At 41.2% G+C, this 13747-nt stretch overlaps 1 pseudogene across 1 annotated transcript; it reads right to left on the reverse strand.

The window, feature by feature from the left end:
- Positions 1-5793: 5793 nt before the first annotated feature.
- Positions 5794-7712, reverse strand: LOC104596438 (putative aspartic proteinase GIP2 pseudogene; annotated as a pseudogene). The gene has a single exon (XR_016080655.1). The product of XR_016080655.1 is annotated as a putative aspartic proteinase GIP2 pseudogene (transcript).
- Between the last annotated feature and the right edge of the window lie 6035 nt (positions 7713-13747).

Here is a 13747-nt window from a genome sequence, read left to right on the forward strand (position 1 = left end):
GGGCGAGTTTGATGTCTCACAGTCTCATCTCATGTGCGCTGCATGAATGCAGCTTCGGCGTGCTGATGACTTCCAATTCGACAAATGACGGCAGCGGTCAAACTATTCATAGTCGCCACGATAGGATAAGATGGGTCAGCTTTGGCAGCCAGCCTGAGCCTGCCATAGACAAGCTCTCAAGACTCTAGAAACGATGCATCCATTTAGTGTTGGTCCTTAAGATATTTGGTACAATCGGGCGAATGTGGGTGGAAGTGTAAATCGGACCGTGCCGGGCCTGGCACAATTGAGTAGGCCATTCGTGGCCCGTGGCACAGCTCCAGGGGCGGAGATAGGGGATCCAGGGGAGCCATGGCCCCCATGCTCCAGAAATCCGCACACAATATGTAAGTTTCTTCCCTTCCCTCACTTCTCACCCAATGGTTCATTCCCTTATAGCCCATTCATAAGTAATACGGCCCATATATATATATATATATAATTCATATAAAATAAAATTTTAACATTTATAAATTTTGTTATCTATTTTTTAATTTATTTTAAATTTTTCATTCATTTTTTTCAAATTAAAAAAAAAATGAATTGGCCCATAGCTCAGCCCATTTTAACATTTATAAATTTTGTTATCTATTTTTTAATTTTTATAAAATTTTTCATTCGCTTTTTTCAAATTAAAAAAAAAATGACTTGGCCCATAGCTCAGCCCGTGGCCCAAGCAAGGCCAATCCCCAGAGTATTCTATGAGAGGGAAGCATGACCCGCACTTTGTACAAGCCACATGCAAGCCATGCCATGCCAGCCCAACATAGTTTGATTTATACCTCTAAACATGGTTTTCAAAACCAAACTAGACCGGATGGTCGGACCAGGAAAACTAAACATGGTTTTCTAAACATGGTTTTCAAAACATGCAAGCCATGCCATGTCAGCCCAACATTCCCCCAAAACCGTTTTTTCCCTAAAACCGTTGATTTGGGTCAATAAACCGCTGAACCAGCGATTAACCGTTTTCTAATTTTTTTTATTTTTTATATTAGAATAGGCCAGCCGTTCAGGTTGAATTATCAGACCATTCGAGCGATAATCGGACCCCTGACCGGTTCAATCACCGGTTCGTTTTTAAAAACCATGCCTCTAAATGTGGGTCAGCCGCCTCGTTAACCTGCATTTTATTTTATTTTGAAGATGAATTGTTGCATTATATAATCATAATCCAGTTAAGATAAGATGGTGAAAATGAAGAAACTTGCTTATGGATAAGGCCATAAGGGTGCAACGTGGGCCTGGGTTGACCTGGCGGCTTGCCTGACTTCTTGCACCCTGTGGAGGGACATGAATCCGATTTCCGCATATGCCTCCACGGCTCCACCACAAGAGTGGTATTTTCTCTAAAGCATCCACTGTGTTCTTTATGGTTATAATAAACCAACACACCCACTCACCACCTTCCCTTACCAAATAATGTTTACAATGTTAAAAGGCTTCGTGCATTGACCTCCGAACAAACACCAACCTCTTTAATGCAAGATATTAAATAAGGCATTCCTTCAGTTTGAAGAAATATCGTGATGTTTTCATAAGGATGAGTTTTATCAGAAAACGGTGTTCTATAGGCATGTTGTTTTAAAAAAAAAATTAATTTTATATTTGATATCATTGTTTGTTGCTGCCATATAGACATTTTTATTGCCATATTAGCTTATTGTTTGCAACAGTAGAAAAAACAAGAAAATGAGAAAAAGGGCATTTTCTCATACCACACCTTTCCCAATTTCTAAGGTCTGGTCCGAGAAAACTTCTTTTAAAAAACGGCTAACTAAACATTGGGAAAATCTATGATAAAGAAAAGATATGATATGGAAAGAATTTTGACCAATTAAAACCCACCCATGAATTTTGATAAATAATACCTTATTTTCTATCATGTTTATGATTCCAGTTTATTGGTCAATTGTTTTTCAGATATCATATCTTTTGCATATCATAGTTGAAACCCTAAACATTAGGCGTTTAACAAAAAGATGGATTTCAGAAGTGGTGTTGATGTGGCATTGATTTTGGAAGAAACGACATTGATACCAAACACATCCAAAAGGGGTGTTCTACAACATGAATTGTTTTTCTTAAGCCATGTTTCGAAGTGCTTAAAAATAAGTGCTTATTTGGGTCGGGACCACATCATTAAGCACATATTGGTGTTTGGAAAATAAGTCTGAAATAAGTGATTATTTTAAAAATAAGGGCTTATTTTTTAAGCCTAAATGTCTAGTTTTTTAAGTGTTTATACAATATGAACTTAATTCAATTTTTTTCTTCCAAAATTATCCCTACTTGAATTTTAAAATACCGCTGATAAAATTATCCCTAGTTGAATTTTATAAAAGTACTTTCATAAAAGTACCTCTCACAAAATTACTTTATATAAAAGTGGTTTTGTAAAAGTGCTTTCATAAAAGTATTTTTATAAAAGTACTTTCATATGGTGATAAGGGTATAATTTGAAATTTTGAAAGAAATAAAGGACAAAATAGTCACAAATTCTTATTTAAGTGCTTATCGGAGAAAAAAGACTACCAAACGCCCAATATGAAATAAGTGCTTTTTTTTTAAATAAGCACTTGAAGAAGTTGGGTGCCAAATGCAAACTAATGCTTATTCGAATAAGCATTTGTTTTTAAGCACTTATTTTTAACATAAGCACTCCCAAACATGGCCTTATTATTGGCAGTTCCAAAAAAAAATCAAAACTGTTTGATTTGAAATCAAATTGTTTCTTAAAACAAAAACACAAAAAAAAACATGTTCTTGGTTATGTATGTGTTTTTTGTTTTCAAAACTAAAACCAAAGACATGTTCTTGAGTTTGGTTTTAAAAATTTGTTTTCATTTGATTGTTTAACATCATGTTCAATAAATCATATAATTTCTATACTAGGAAATTTGTTTTTTGTTTTAAAAAACACTATTTTGTTGGTTCCAAAAACATTTATTGTTTTTTAAAACAAAACCAATTTTTTCTTCTTTGAAAACAAAACAAAGTTCAAGAACATTTTTTTTGTTTTTCTTTTTTTTTTTTTTTGCCAATGTGTCAATTCTAAAAACAAAAGCATTCATGTTGTAGAACAACCCCTAAGTGTTGATTTTATTCATTATACATATCAGTTATTTTTTGTTTATTTCATTAATAATGTATAATCTTCAATTCTTTATTTTAATTTAGGATAAAAGACTTAAACCCCCCTTAGTATTTCACCTAAATACTAAAATATCCCCTCACTTTTTAAATTGGGCTGATCTCCCCTCTAAGATGACATCATCATACAAAAGCCTCCCATTCCTTATTTCTCTGTCCATATCTATTAGCACATGACATCATATAGTATTTTAAAAACTCCAATTTTATCCATCATTATCTCTTTGCTTAGTTTTTTGGGTAAATTACAAAGACCCCCCTATACTATGGGATCTGTGACAAAGACCCCCTGTACTTTGCTTTGCGACAAAGACCCCCTATACTATGACCATGAGACAAAGACCCCCTTCCGTTGCAATATTTTTTTAATCCCCTTACTACCCTTGTAATAACTATTCGAACAAGAAAAACACTATAAATCTTCCCCGACCTCACGACACACTAACAACAACGGTGGTAATCCCCTCTATCTCATATTCCTTCATATTTCTCTCTCTCTCTCCCCCCGATCTCTCTTCTTCCCCTTCCCTTTAATAGCATCGGGATTGAACCCATTTTAACGAGTTTGGTGCGATTGCTCTGAACGAGTGAGAGGTGATACAAAGCTAGCGCTAATTCATGCCAATCCCACTCGCTCTTGGACCATAGTAAGTGCAAAAGCAGTGGCAATGCCCTTAACACCCCTATCGCCATTTTGTTGTCATCATCAAGCGCAAGGTTGAAGACGGCACCGGCCGATGATGTACAGGGGGGTTTCACCTCCTACTCATTTGCACCAAACTCACGAAAATGGGTTCAATCTCGATGCTGTTAAGGGGAAGGGGAAGAAGAGAGATCAGGGGGAGAGAGAAAGAGAGAGAGAGAGAGAGAGGGGGGGAGAGAGAGGGAGAGAGAGAAAGAGAGAGAAATGTGAAGCAATCTGAGGTAGAGGGGATTATCGTCGCTATTGTTAGTGTATCGTGAGGTCGAGGAAGATGAACATTGTTTTTCTCATCCGAATAGTTATTACAAGGGTAGTATGGGGATTAAAAAATATTGCAACGACTTTTTTGAATGGAAGGCTAACGGAAGGGGGTCTTTGTCTCACGGTCATAGTACAGGGGGTCTTTGTCATAGACCCCATAGTATGGGGGGGGGGTCTTTGTAATTTACCTTTTTTTAAATCCTCACATAGAAAAAGAAACCTTGAATAGATCCATTCTTGTTTTTAGTATGTATGGTTAAAATAAAAAAATCTTTACAAAAATAAATAAAATAGATAAAAAGGATTTATGAAAGAAAATTTCAAGTGAAGATTTAAGAAAATAAGTTCATAAAAACATTTGTTTACCCCATGGTTTTTAAAAATGAACCGGTCAAGGGTCCGGTTACTGGTTCGAATGGTTAAATGGCCGGTTCAGCGGTTTGCTGACCAAAATCAACGGTTTTGGAGGAAAACGGAACTGGTTAGGTGACCAGTTCCTGGTTTTTCCAATCCGACTATCCGGTCCGACCTGGTTTTGAAAACAATGGTTTACCCTTTTGTGAGGCAATTAAGATCACCAATTGTTAATTGCCATTGAAGAAACCCACTTTCTAGACTTGTAGTTAATCAAAAAAGTGTAAGAATCCATCACACTCAACTCTCCACCTCCTCAAAAATGTCAAAAAAGGAATCTTCAACAACATTTTTCCATAAGGCTTAGTTCGGAAAGAGTACAAATACAAATATGTACAGTACAAATACATATAAAACAATACAAAATACAATGTTTTGCACTTTACATATTTGTATTTGTACTCCATCCAAACTAAGCCTAAGAGATAAACACATTAATTGAGTATTTTCACTGATACAATCATTATCTGTTACACCATGGAAATAAGTTGGTTTAGATGCAAGAGTTCTTGCTCCATGACGGTGGTCAAGTTTTTATGAATTTAAAGGTTGGGTTTTTCACTTTAAGTTAATTATAAAAAAATTAACCAATGAAATCCCAAGTTTAATTTGGGGTATATTAATCCTTTTCCTTTTTAGTCAAAGATAACCATTTATAAATGTGAGAGGTGACGTCTATGCCTAATTTGGAATGAAATATAAGTGGAGGTTTAAGTCTTTTACCCTTTAGGGGGCGTTCTTTTTTTAGATTTTGAGAGGGGGAAAAGTTGGTCAATGGGATTTTGATTCCCATTGACCAAAAATCCTATGCTCTTTTTTCAGATTTATGTGAGGACTAGGTGAATAAATAACTTTTCCACCTTGGGGGAAAATTTCCAATACTTGAAAGGGACAAAAATACACCTTATAATAATGGATTATTATGGCTAAAATGATCATTGTCTTGTTTGCATGAAAAATAAAAGAACATGAATAAATGCACTTACCGGATAAATGTTTCCCAGAAAAAACTTACCCGCTTAAGTAAGTTACGAAAAAGCTAACAAGGCCTTAATCTATTAATAGTGTTCAATATCTAAAATGAAACTAAACTTAATCTAATCTAATTCATGATGAATAAGATCGCATATTCCTAAGAAAATGTACTAACTTCTCTTTTTTTTGTAATTAAATAAATAAATAAATGTTGGTAAAGTAGAGAAAGTGAAAAAACAAATCAGCAATAGGTCATGATGTACCATTTGGAGTCCACCTCATGTTAGACTCCTGTACATATATTTATTTAATGCTGACAAAGATGCTTTGCGCACCTACACTCTACACACACACACTGACTGACTAGAACATATATATTAAAACAAACAATTAAAACGTCTTAGTCCAGCCCATAATTAAGGCAAACCCAAATTCTCATGTCTAATTTAATTTTTTGGCCTTGTCTACACTCCAGAGAACTAGATTCTAGACTTTGGATGTGAAGTTGAAATTGGCGCAATTTGTTCCATGTCCCAGCAACGAAGAAGTGAAGCCAAGCATCGACGATGCAAGATCAAATTGAAGAAGATTGTCCTCCAACTGGTGTCCTCCTATCACAATGGAGGTTCTAGGATTTTTCCCTGCATCCACCAAGCCTAAGCACATAACCCCATCCTTCACTTGCACCATCGAATTCGACCTGGAAATGCTCCAATACACATCCTGGCTGTGCAGTACAAGATCGATGGCAGGCACAAGCGGTCCCATCCGGGTGCGTTTGATGCTCTTCGAGCTAAAGCAAACACCGAAAGGTGCGACAGACGCTACTCTACTCATCTTCATTGATGCAGCCGCATTTGCAAAAGCTTGAGTGACAGCCTTGTAGATCGAGGTATGCAGAGTGGTGTAAGGGGTGGCTGTGCTTATCTTGGTGCCACCAACGCCATCTTTGTCGAACGACAGCAAGGTTGTGTTAATGGGTACCCTCTTTGCATTGATATTGATGGATTTAACTTGGATGAAGTATTCGTCTGATTGATCGCCTTCTGAATAAATGGGGGCAGTGCTTACTGGGTTGATGATGAGTGGTGTATAGGTGAGAGATTTGGAATAATCCACATCGTTGTTGGGATTCAGCATGTAGCGTTTATTGCCAAAAAACATGGTCCCATTTGAGTTTGGTGAAGATGACAAGCAAAGAGCAAACACCTGAGGGAACTTACTAAACTGGGATGCGAGCTGGGTGGGTAGCGCGGTTGAGCTCCTAGACAAGCCCAACATTCCTTTAGCGCCACGAGCAAGGCCTTCCAAGTGGGATGTGGTCGCACAGGAGAAGGGAAATGGGTGTATGACAGCAACAGCACCTGGGTTCTTCCCATCCGTCGATTGGATAGCTATGACGTCCTCAGAGAGCCCTCCGGTCATGAGTGAATTCTTGATAGGGTTGTATGGGAACACAGAACAGGTGTCGTTGGTGCACCCTGGTCTGGGCTCCAGATTGCAAGAGAGGCACCCAATGCCCTTTGCCAGTTGGCATTTGGCCGAGCCACATGGAGTGGGGCGGTAAGAGGATGATATGTAACCATCGTCACAGTCCACCCATAAGAGTGTGCCTGCTAAGTCAACGACAACCTTCACAGGCACTAAAGGGGTCCTCATTTTGATGGTGGCCACGTACTGGCTGGTCTCGACATCTTTTTGGACTGGAATGACGACTTCACTTGGCCGGAGAGCGGCGTTTGAAATTGGAATGAGGAGGAGGAGGAGGGTAAAAACAAGGAGATGAATACAAGTAGCCATTGGAGATGTGGAGCTAACTGCGCGCAAGAGCATGTCTATAGGAAGAGGGAGTGAGGGAGTGCTGCTTTTATAGCTCCAGCGTTCGGTAGAGTCGGTGTCCTATAATGTATTGGTGTGATCCAGGTCCGGTCTCCGGTGATGACCTGTTTCAATTCCTTCCTTTAAGAAACCACGGGCGGGTTTGCGCCATCGCGCCAGTCTGTCAACTTTATTCCAATTTTTCGAAAGCGTCAAAGATTGTGAGCTGTACGCTCCAGCGGATCAGCGCATTACTCTTCTCCCCGGCACCCGTGCTAACGCCTTGTGCACATGAAGCTTCATAATTCCAAAACACTCGTGCTTTGTTTGATTAGCATCCATCTTATTAAAAAATTTTATTTCGAAGATCGACAAGCCTAATCCACATCAGCTCTAATCCCCACCTTGTAATAGGCTTGTATTAGAGTTCTCATTGAATTTGGATGGGCTAGCTAAGAACGTAGTCGTGTACACTGGGCTACACTTAGATTGGTTTCATAGGCCAGTACCCCGTTATCCGATCCACTACAATCAATATGTCACGGTCTGACACAAGCTTTCTATCTATCCTTTGGGTGACAGGCTTTGTACTTATTATAAGGGCTATAAGACGATCAAGTCTATATCGGCTTGGCCGGGCTTAATTTCGGGCCTACATTTTTCATGTATAAAATATATAATAAATGATATATTACATGCATATAGAATTATTTTATATATTATATAATATAAGATGTTATTATAATATAATTTATACATGTAATATTATCATATTTATATTTAAAATATATAATATGTATACACACACTATATAGGTCTTTACTGTTAGTTGACCGTTAGTTAACACCATCACGTAACATTAGGTATGCATTAAATAATTTCAAAATGGCAAAATTACCCTTTATGATATTTTTCTAACCATTTTATCCATTTTGTGTAAGTGTTAAAAGAAGGAAAGGGGAAGAAGGGTTATAAAACTGGACAGGTGATCGTCTAATTATAGTTGATCATTGAACAACGGAACTTGAACAAGGGAGCTTCAACAGTTGATCGGTGTTCGGTTTCATAACCCTTCTTCCCCTTTCCTTCTTTCAACACTCAGACAAAATGGGTAAAATGGTCAAAAAACTTTCATAAAGGGTAATTTTTCCATTTTGAAACTATTTAATGCACACCTAATGTCACGTGATGGTGTTAAGTAATGGTCATCTAATGGTAGGAACCTATTAGACACAAATTGAAAGTTCAGAGTACTACAAAGACACATTTTGAAGTTTGAGGATTGGCTTGACACAACCCCCAAAGTTTAGGGTACTTTTCAAGAATTTTCCCTAAATATATGCAGGTCAAGCTGAGCTTGAAGTACTAGGGCTAAGCTCGACACCCCTACTTGGTGGGTTGTGTTAAGTGGCATTGTTGTAAGTTTTGCCAATATGATTTTTCAGAAAAATGACATTACTTTCTAGAAAACCTTTAAAAGCTTAACATCCTCTTTGAAGAGGGGTGGTTGACTTCCTTGAGTGCCTACCCTTGAAACTGCCAACTCCAACATCCCTTATGAAGCAACCCTGGTTAATGGCTAGCATGGATACCAAGGTTCTTCATTGGACAGTGCATGCACCGGCACTATGCAATGCACATGTAGGTGAGGCTTTGCACATGGGTTTGGCCTAAGTATGTCCCTACACTTCGCCAACATTGTGTCTATGCTATTCAAGCTATCTCAATGTTCAAGCACATTATGTATTCACAAGACCCAGTGATTGCCTTACACATCATTGGCATAGTCCCCCTTTGGCACGTAAGTGGTGCATCCTGATGAAGGGTGATTTGGCACGACCCAACAAGAAGCAGACACATGGGTGCGATTTGATCGAGGGGTGACAACTCAGCTAGGCGAACCTAGTTCGCAACATCCGGAGCTCAGGTATTCAGCCACCTTGGCCCAAAACCCACCTCAGTGTAGAGGCACCTCGACACCCAATCCAATTCGAGACTAAAGAATCAAAGTTCTAGCTCGGAGCTAATGAACCGAAATGCTACATAATTGACTCCAAAGGCCTCCCCAACAAATCCCGAATTTCTCGAGATCACAATGGGCAACAGATCCCGTATTCTTTAGATCATGATGAGAACTCATCCCGGCTCCACCTGAATCAGAGGTAAACGATAAACCTTATCAACATATTACTCTCCTTCAAAAAATGAAACAAACCAGTTTGGAGTTCGAGGTGCGAACTCGAGACAAGACCTCTTTGTCCCTCACGATAGCCAATTCGAGCCCTACAACCAAGAGAATCCAACGAGAAGGAACTAGGATCTACCCTGCGATAATGCCGAAGTACCAGACCAGACTGAAGTTAGCAGCAGCAACGCCGAGCCAGTGAAGAAGCAGTAGCGACGGTGTCATAAGACACGCTGCCCCTCGGCCAGAGGCAGCCCGCTGGCGAAGCCAGGCCAGCAAGAAGAGCAAGCCAAAGGAAAGGAAGAAGTGAGCTCGGTGGCTACGAAGACTGTGCCTCCACTACTTTGTCGATCATCCCCTCTATCTCCCAAGCTCTAGGCAACTCCAATGCCAAAAGATTTTAAGATGCCCCCATTAGACAAGTATGATGGGTCGTTTGACCCCAATGACCATGTGGACTCTTTCCAGTCTCAGATGCACCTACTTGGGGCTGATGAGTCCTGCATGTGTGAGGCATTCTCCACTATGTTTAAGGGGGTAGTCTGAACTTGGCATCAGAACCTCACGCCAGGCTCCATCAAAAGCTGGTCCCAGTTCGCCGACCTGTTTACTACACACTTCATTACCAGTAAGAAGTGCCTCAAGTTGCAAGAAAGCCTTCTGAACGTGGTTCAGAGGGAGGGAGAATCGATTCGAAGCTATATAAAGCTCTTCAACGATACTTGCTTGCAGATACCAGACCTCGACCCGGCGGTACGACTCACTGCAGCAAAGAAAGGAATCACCCATAAAGAGTTTAAGTGGCATGTGGTAGCTAACAAACCAAAGGACATCACTGAGTTTCTCAAGTTAGCAGATCAGTTCATCGGTACCGAGGAGGAGATCAACCAAAAGATTGACAATCCACCGCCGGAAAAGAGGAAGAGAGAGAATGAAGGAATAAGCAATGGTGGGCAGAAAAGGAAGAAAAGCAAGTCCCCAAGCAGGGGAAGAAGCAAGTCAAGAAGCCGGTCCCCCTCGCGCACCCGCAAGTCAGGTCGGCGCTCTAGGACCCCACCTATGGAGAGAACGAGCTACACGCCTTTGAACGCCAAGTGAGGAGAGATCTTAATGGCTATAAAGGACTCCTCCTTCGTCAAATGGCTTCCCAGGCTAAGGGGAGACCCGACAACAAGAAATCTGAATGTCTACTGCCATTTCCACCGAGATCATGGACACAACACGAATAATTGTAGAAATCTCCGTGATGATATCGAGCAACTTATCCTCCGTGGATACCTGAAGAACTTCATATTGCGAGAAGAGAGGGGACAAGCAGACCGGCAGGCAGATCGATAGGGGGACCAGAGGAGGAATGGCCCCGAGGCCAGCAGGCAGAATGAATAACCACCACGACAGTTGTCGGAGGAAAGACCAGTTCGCAGGGTAATTAACATGATCACCAGCGGATCCATCATCGTTGGATGCACATTGACAGCTAGGAGGACCTCGGTCCACGAACTGGAGACTAAAGAGGAAAACCCGCCAAAGTGACATCTACTCGAAGAACCGATATACTTCACTAAGAACGATGCACACGGGATCCAATACCCTCACGATGATGCCCTAGTGGTGAAGCTAAGAATTAATGACTTCGAGGTAAAGCGCATCTTAGTGGACACAGGCAGCTCAGTAGATATACTCTTCAAGGAGACCTTTGACAAACTACAATTACAACAGAGCGACCTAAAACCAGCGGATACGCCTCTGATAGGGTTCAACGGCGAGGAGGTCATACCTCTTGGTTGAATTACAGTACCTGTGGAAGTCGGCATGTGGCCAAACATCATGTGATTCGAGCACATGTTCCTCGTAGTCGCTACTCCCTCCCCCTACAACGCCATAGCAGGTCGGCCTATCATGCATGTTTTACGTGCAATAGTATCCACTTACTATTTAGCAACGAAATTCCCAACTGATTACGGAGTGGGAGTAGTGCGAGGTGACCAGCTTGAATCACGCAAGTGTTACGTGGCTGCCCTAAAAGGAAAAGCAAAGCTAGCAGAGGATGTCGAGCTCAAGCAACCAGTGGAGTATACTGATAAACGAGCTGCCCTGAAAGAGGAGACGGTCCACATACCAGTCTCTACCATCGAACCAACCAATACTCTCCATATCGATGCCACGATCAGCGAACCACTCTGAACCCAGCTAGTAAGTTTCTTATTTGAAAATTTAGATATTTTTGCTTGGTCCGCGACAGAGATGTCCGGGAATGACCCAAACATTATAACTCACAAACTTAATACCAACCCTTTAGTCAGGCCAGTAAGGCAGAAAAAGCGCAACCTCACCCCGGAACATTAGAGGGTAGTCGATGAAGAGGTTGGGATGCTCCTCGCGGCAGACTTCATCAGGGAAGTCCATTACCCGAGCTGGGTGGCTAACCCGGTTCTGGTGAAAAAATCCAATGGCAAGTGACGCATGTGCATCGACTACACCGACCTGAATAGAGCCTACGAAAGATTGCTTCCCGCCACCCAAGATCGACCACCTAGTGGATGCAACCTCAGGGCATGAGTTGCTGAGCTTCCTGGACGCCTATTCTGGTTACAACCAGATTAAGATGGATCCTGTTGATGAAGAGAAAACCACTTTCATAATTGAGCTCGGGTTATATTGTTACAAGGTCATGCCCTTCGGATTGAAAAATGTTGGGCAACATTCTAGCGCCTTGTAAATAAGATTTTTGAGTCGTTAATCAGCAATAAAGTAGAATGCTATGTTGATGATATGGTTGTGAAGACCCAATTTTCAAATTTTCTGTTGAATGATTTAAAAGATGTTTTTCAAATTTTGTGAAGATATAACATGAAGTTAAATTCAAATAAGTGTGCCTTCGGAGTCAGTTAAGGTAAATTTCTAGGCTATATTGTCAACCAACATGGCATCGAGGCCAACCCAGACAAAATAAAAACCATTTTAGATATAAGACCACCCCAGAAAATAAAAGAGGTTTAAAGGTTGACTGGCCGGATAGTCGCCTTGAGCCGCTTCATGTCCAAATCGGCAAACCGGTGCCTACCCTTTTTTAAATCCATAAAAAAGAGTAAGGACTTTGAATGGATTGAAGAATGCCAGCTCACTTTTGACGAGCTGAAAAGATACTTAGGTATTGCCCCAATTTTAACTCGACCCGAAGAAGGGGACGTGTTAAAGCTATACCTCTCTGCAAGTGATGGAGTGGTTAGTTCAGTACTGATCAAAGAAGTAGGTCGGGTCCAACGACCCATCTACTATGTTAGCAAAATTTTGCAAGATGCAGAAACTAGATATCCGGAGATCGAGAAATTATCATACGCACTAATCATAGCAGCCCGAAAACTTCGCCCGTACTTCCAGGTCCACACTATTGTTGTTCTCACAAACAAACCCCTAAGGTAGATTCTGCTCAAGCCCGAGGTATTTGGGAGGTTAACAAAGTGGTCCATCAAACTGAGCAAATATGATATCCAGTATGAGCCTTGGTCAGCAATCAAAGCTCAAGTCTTGGCCGATTTTGTAGTAGAATGCACGTTCAGCACAACGACCCCCGAGCTGGCCTAATTCGCTCACACGACAGAAACTTCGACCAGTGCGGCGCCAATTCCAGTCAGAGTGGAACCGACCTGGGACGAGGAACCTTGGATCCTCCACATCGACGGCTTGTCCAACTAGCAGGGAAGCGGTGCAAGACTGATAATGTACGACCCAAGCGAAGTGAAGCTGGAATATGCTCTCCGGTTCGGATTCAAGGCATCGAATAACGAGGCAGAATACGAAGCGTTGGTCACCAGGTTAACCTTAGAAAGGGAAATGAAAGCAAAGCACCTCATCGTATGCAGCAGGGAAATGAAAGCAACGCACCTCATCGTATGCAGCGAATCACAAATAGTGGTTAACCAAGTCACTAGTGAGTATGAAGCCCGTGACCCCACTATGGCAACTTACTTGGCCTAAGTCAAAGAGATCCTATGGAGCTTCGTCTCCTTCTTCATCAAACGAATTTCGAGGTCCGAGAACGCTGAGGCCAACGCCTTGTCGCAACTACCTAGCACGAGCAGCAACACCATGCGAACTGTGTACAAAGAAGACTTACCTCGACCCAGCATTCTTGGGGGGGGGGGGCAGAAGAGGTTGCTCCCGTATCACAAGCGGAACCGAGCTGAATCAACCCACTC

This window comes from Nelumbo nucifera, chromosome 1 (assembly GCF_055504915.1).
Source record: "Nelumbo nucifera cultivar China Antique chromosome 1, China Antique-T2T, whole genome shotgun sequence".
Lineage (NCBI taxonomy): Eukaryota > Viridiplantae > Streptophyta > Magnoliopsida > Proteales > Nelumbonaceae > Nelumbo > Nelumbo nucifera.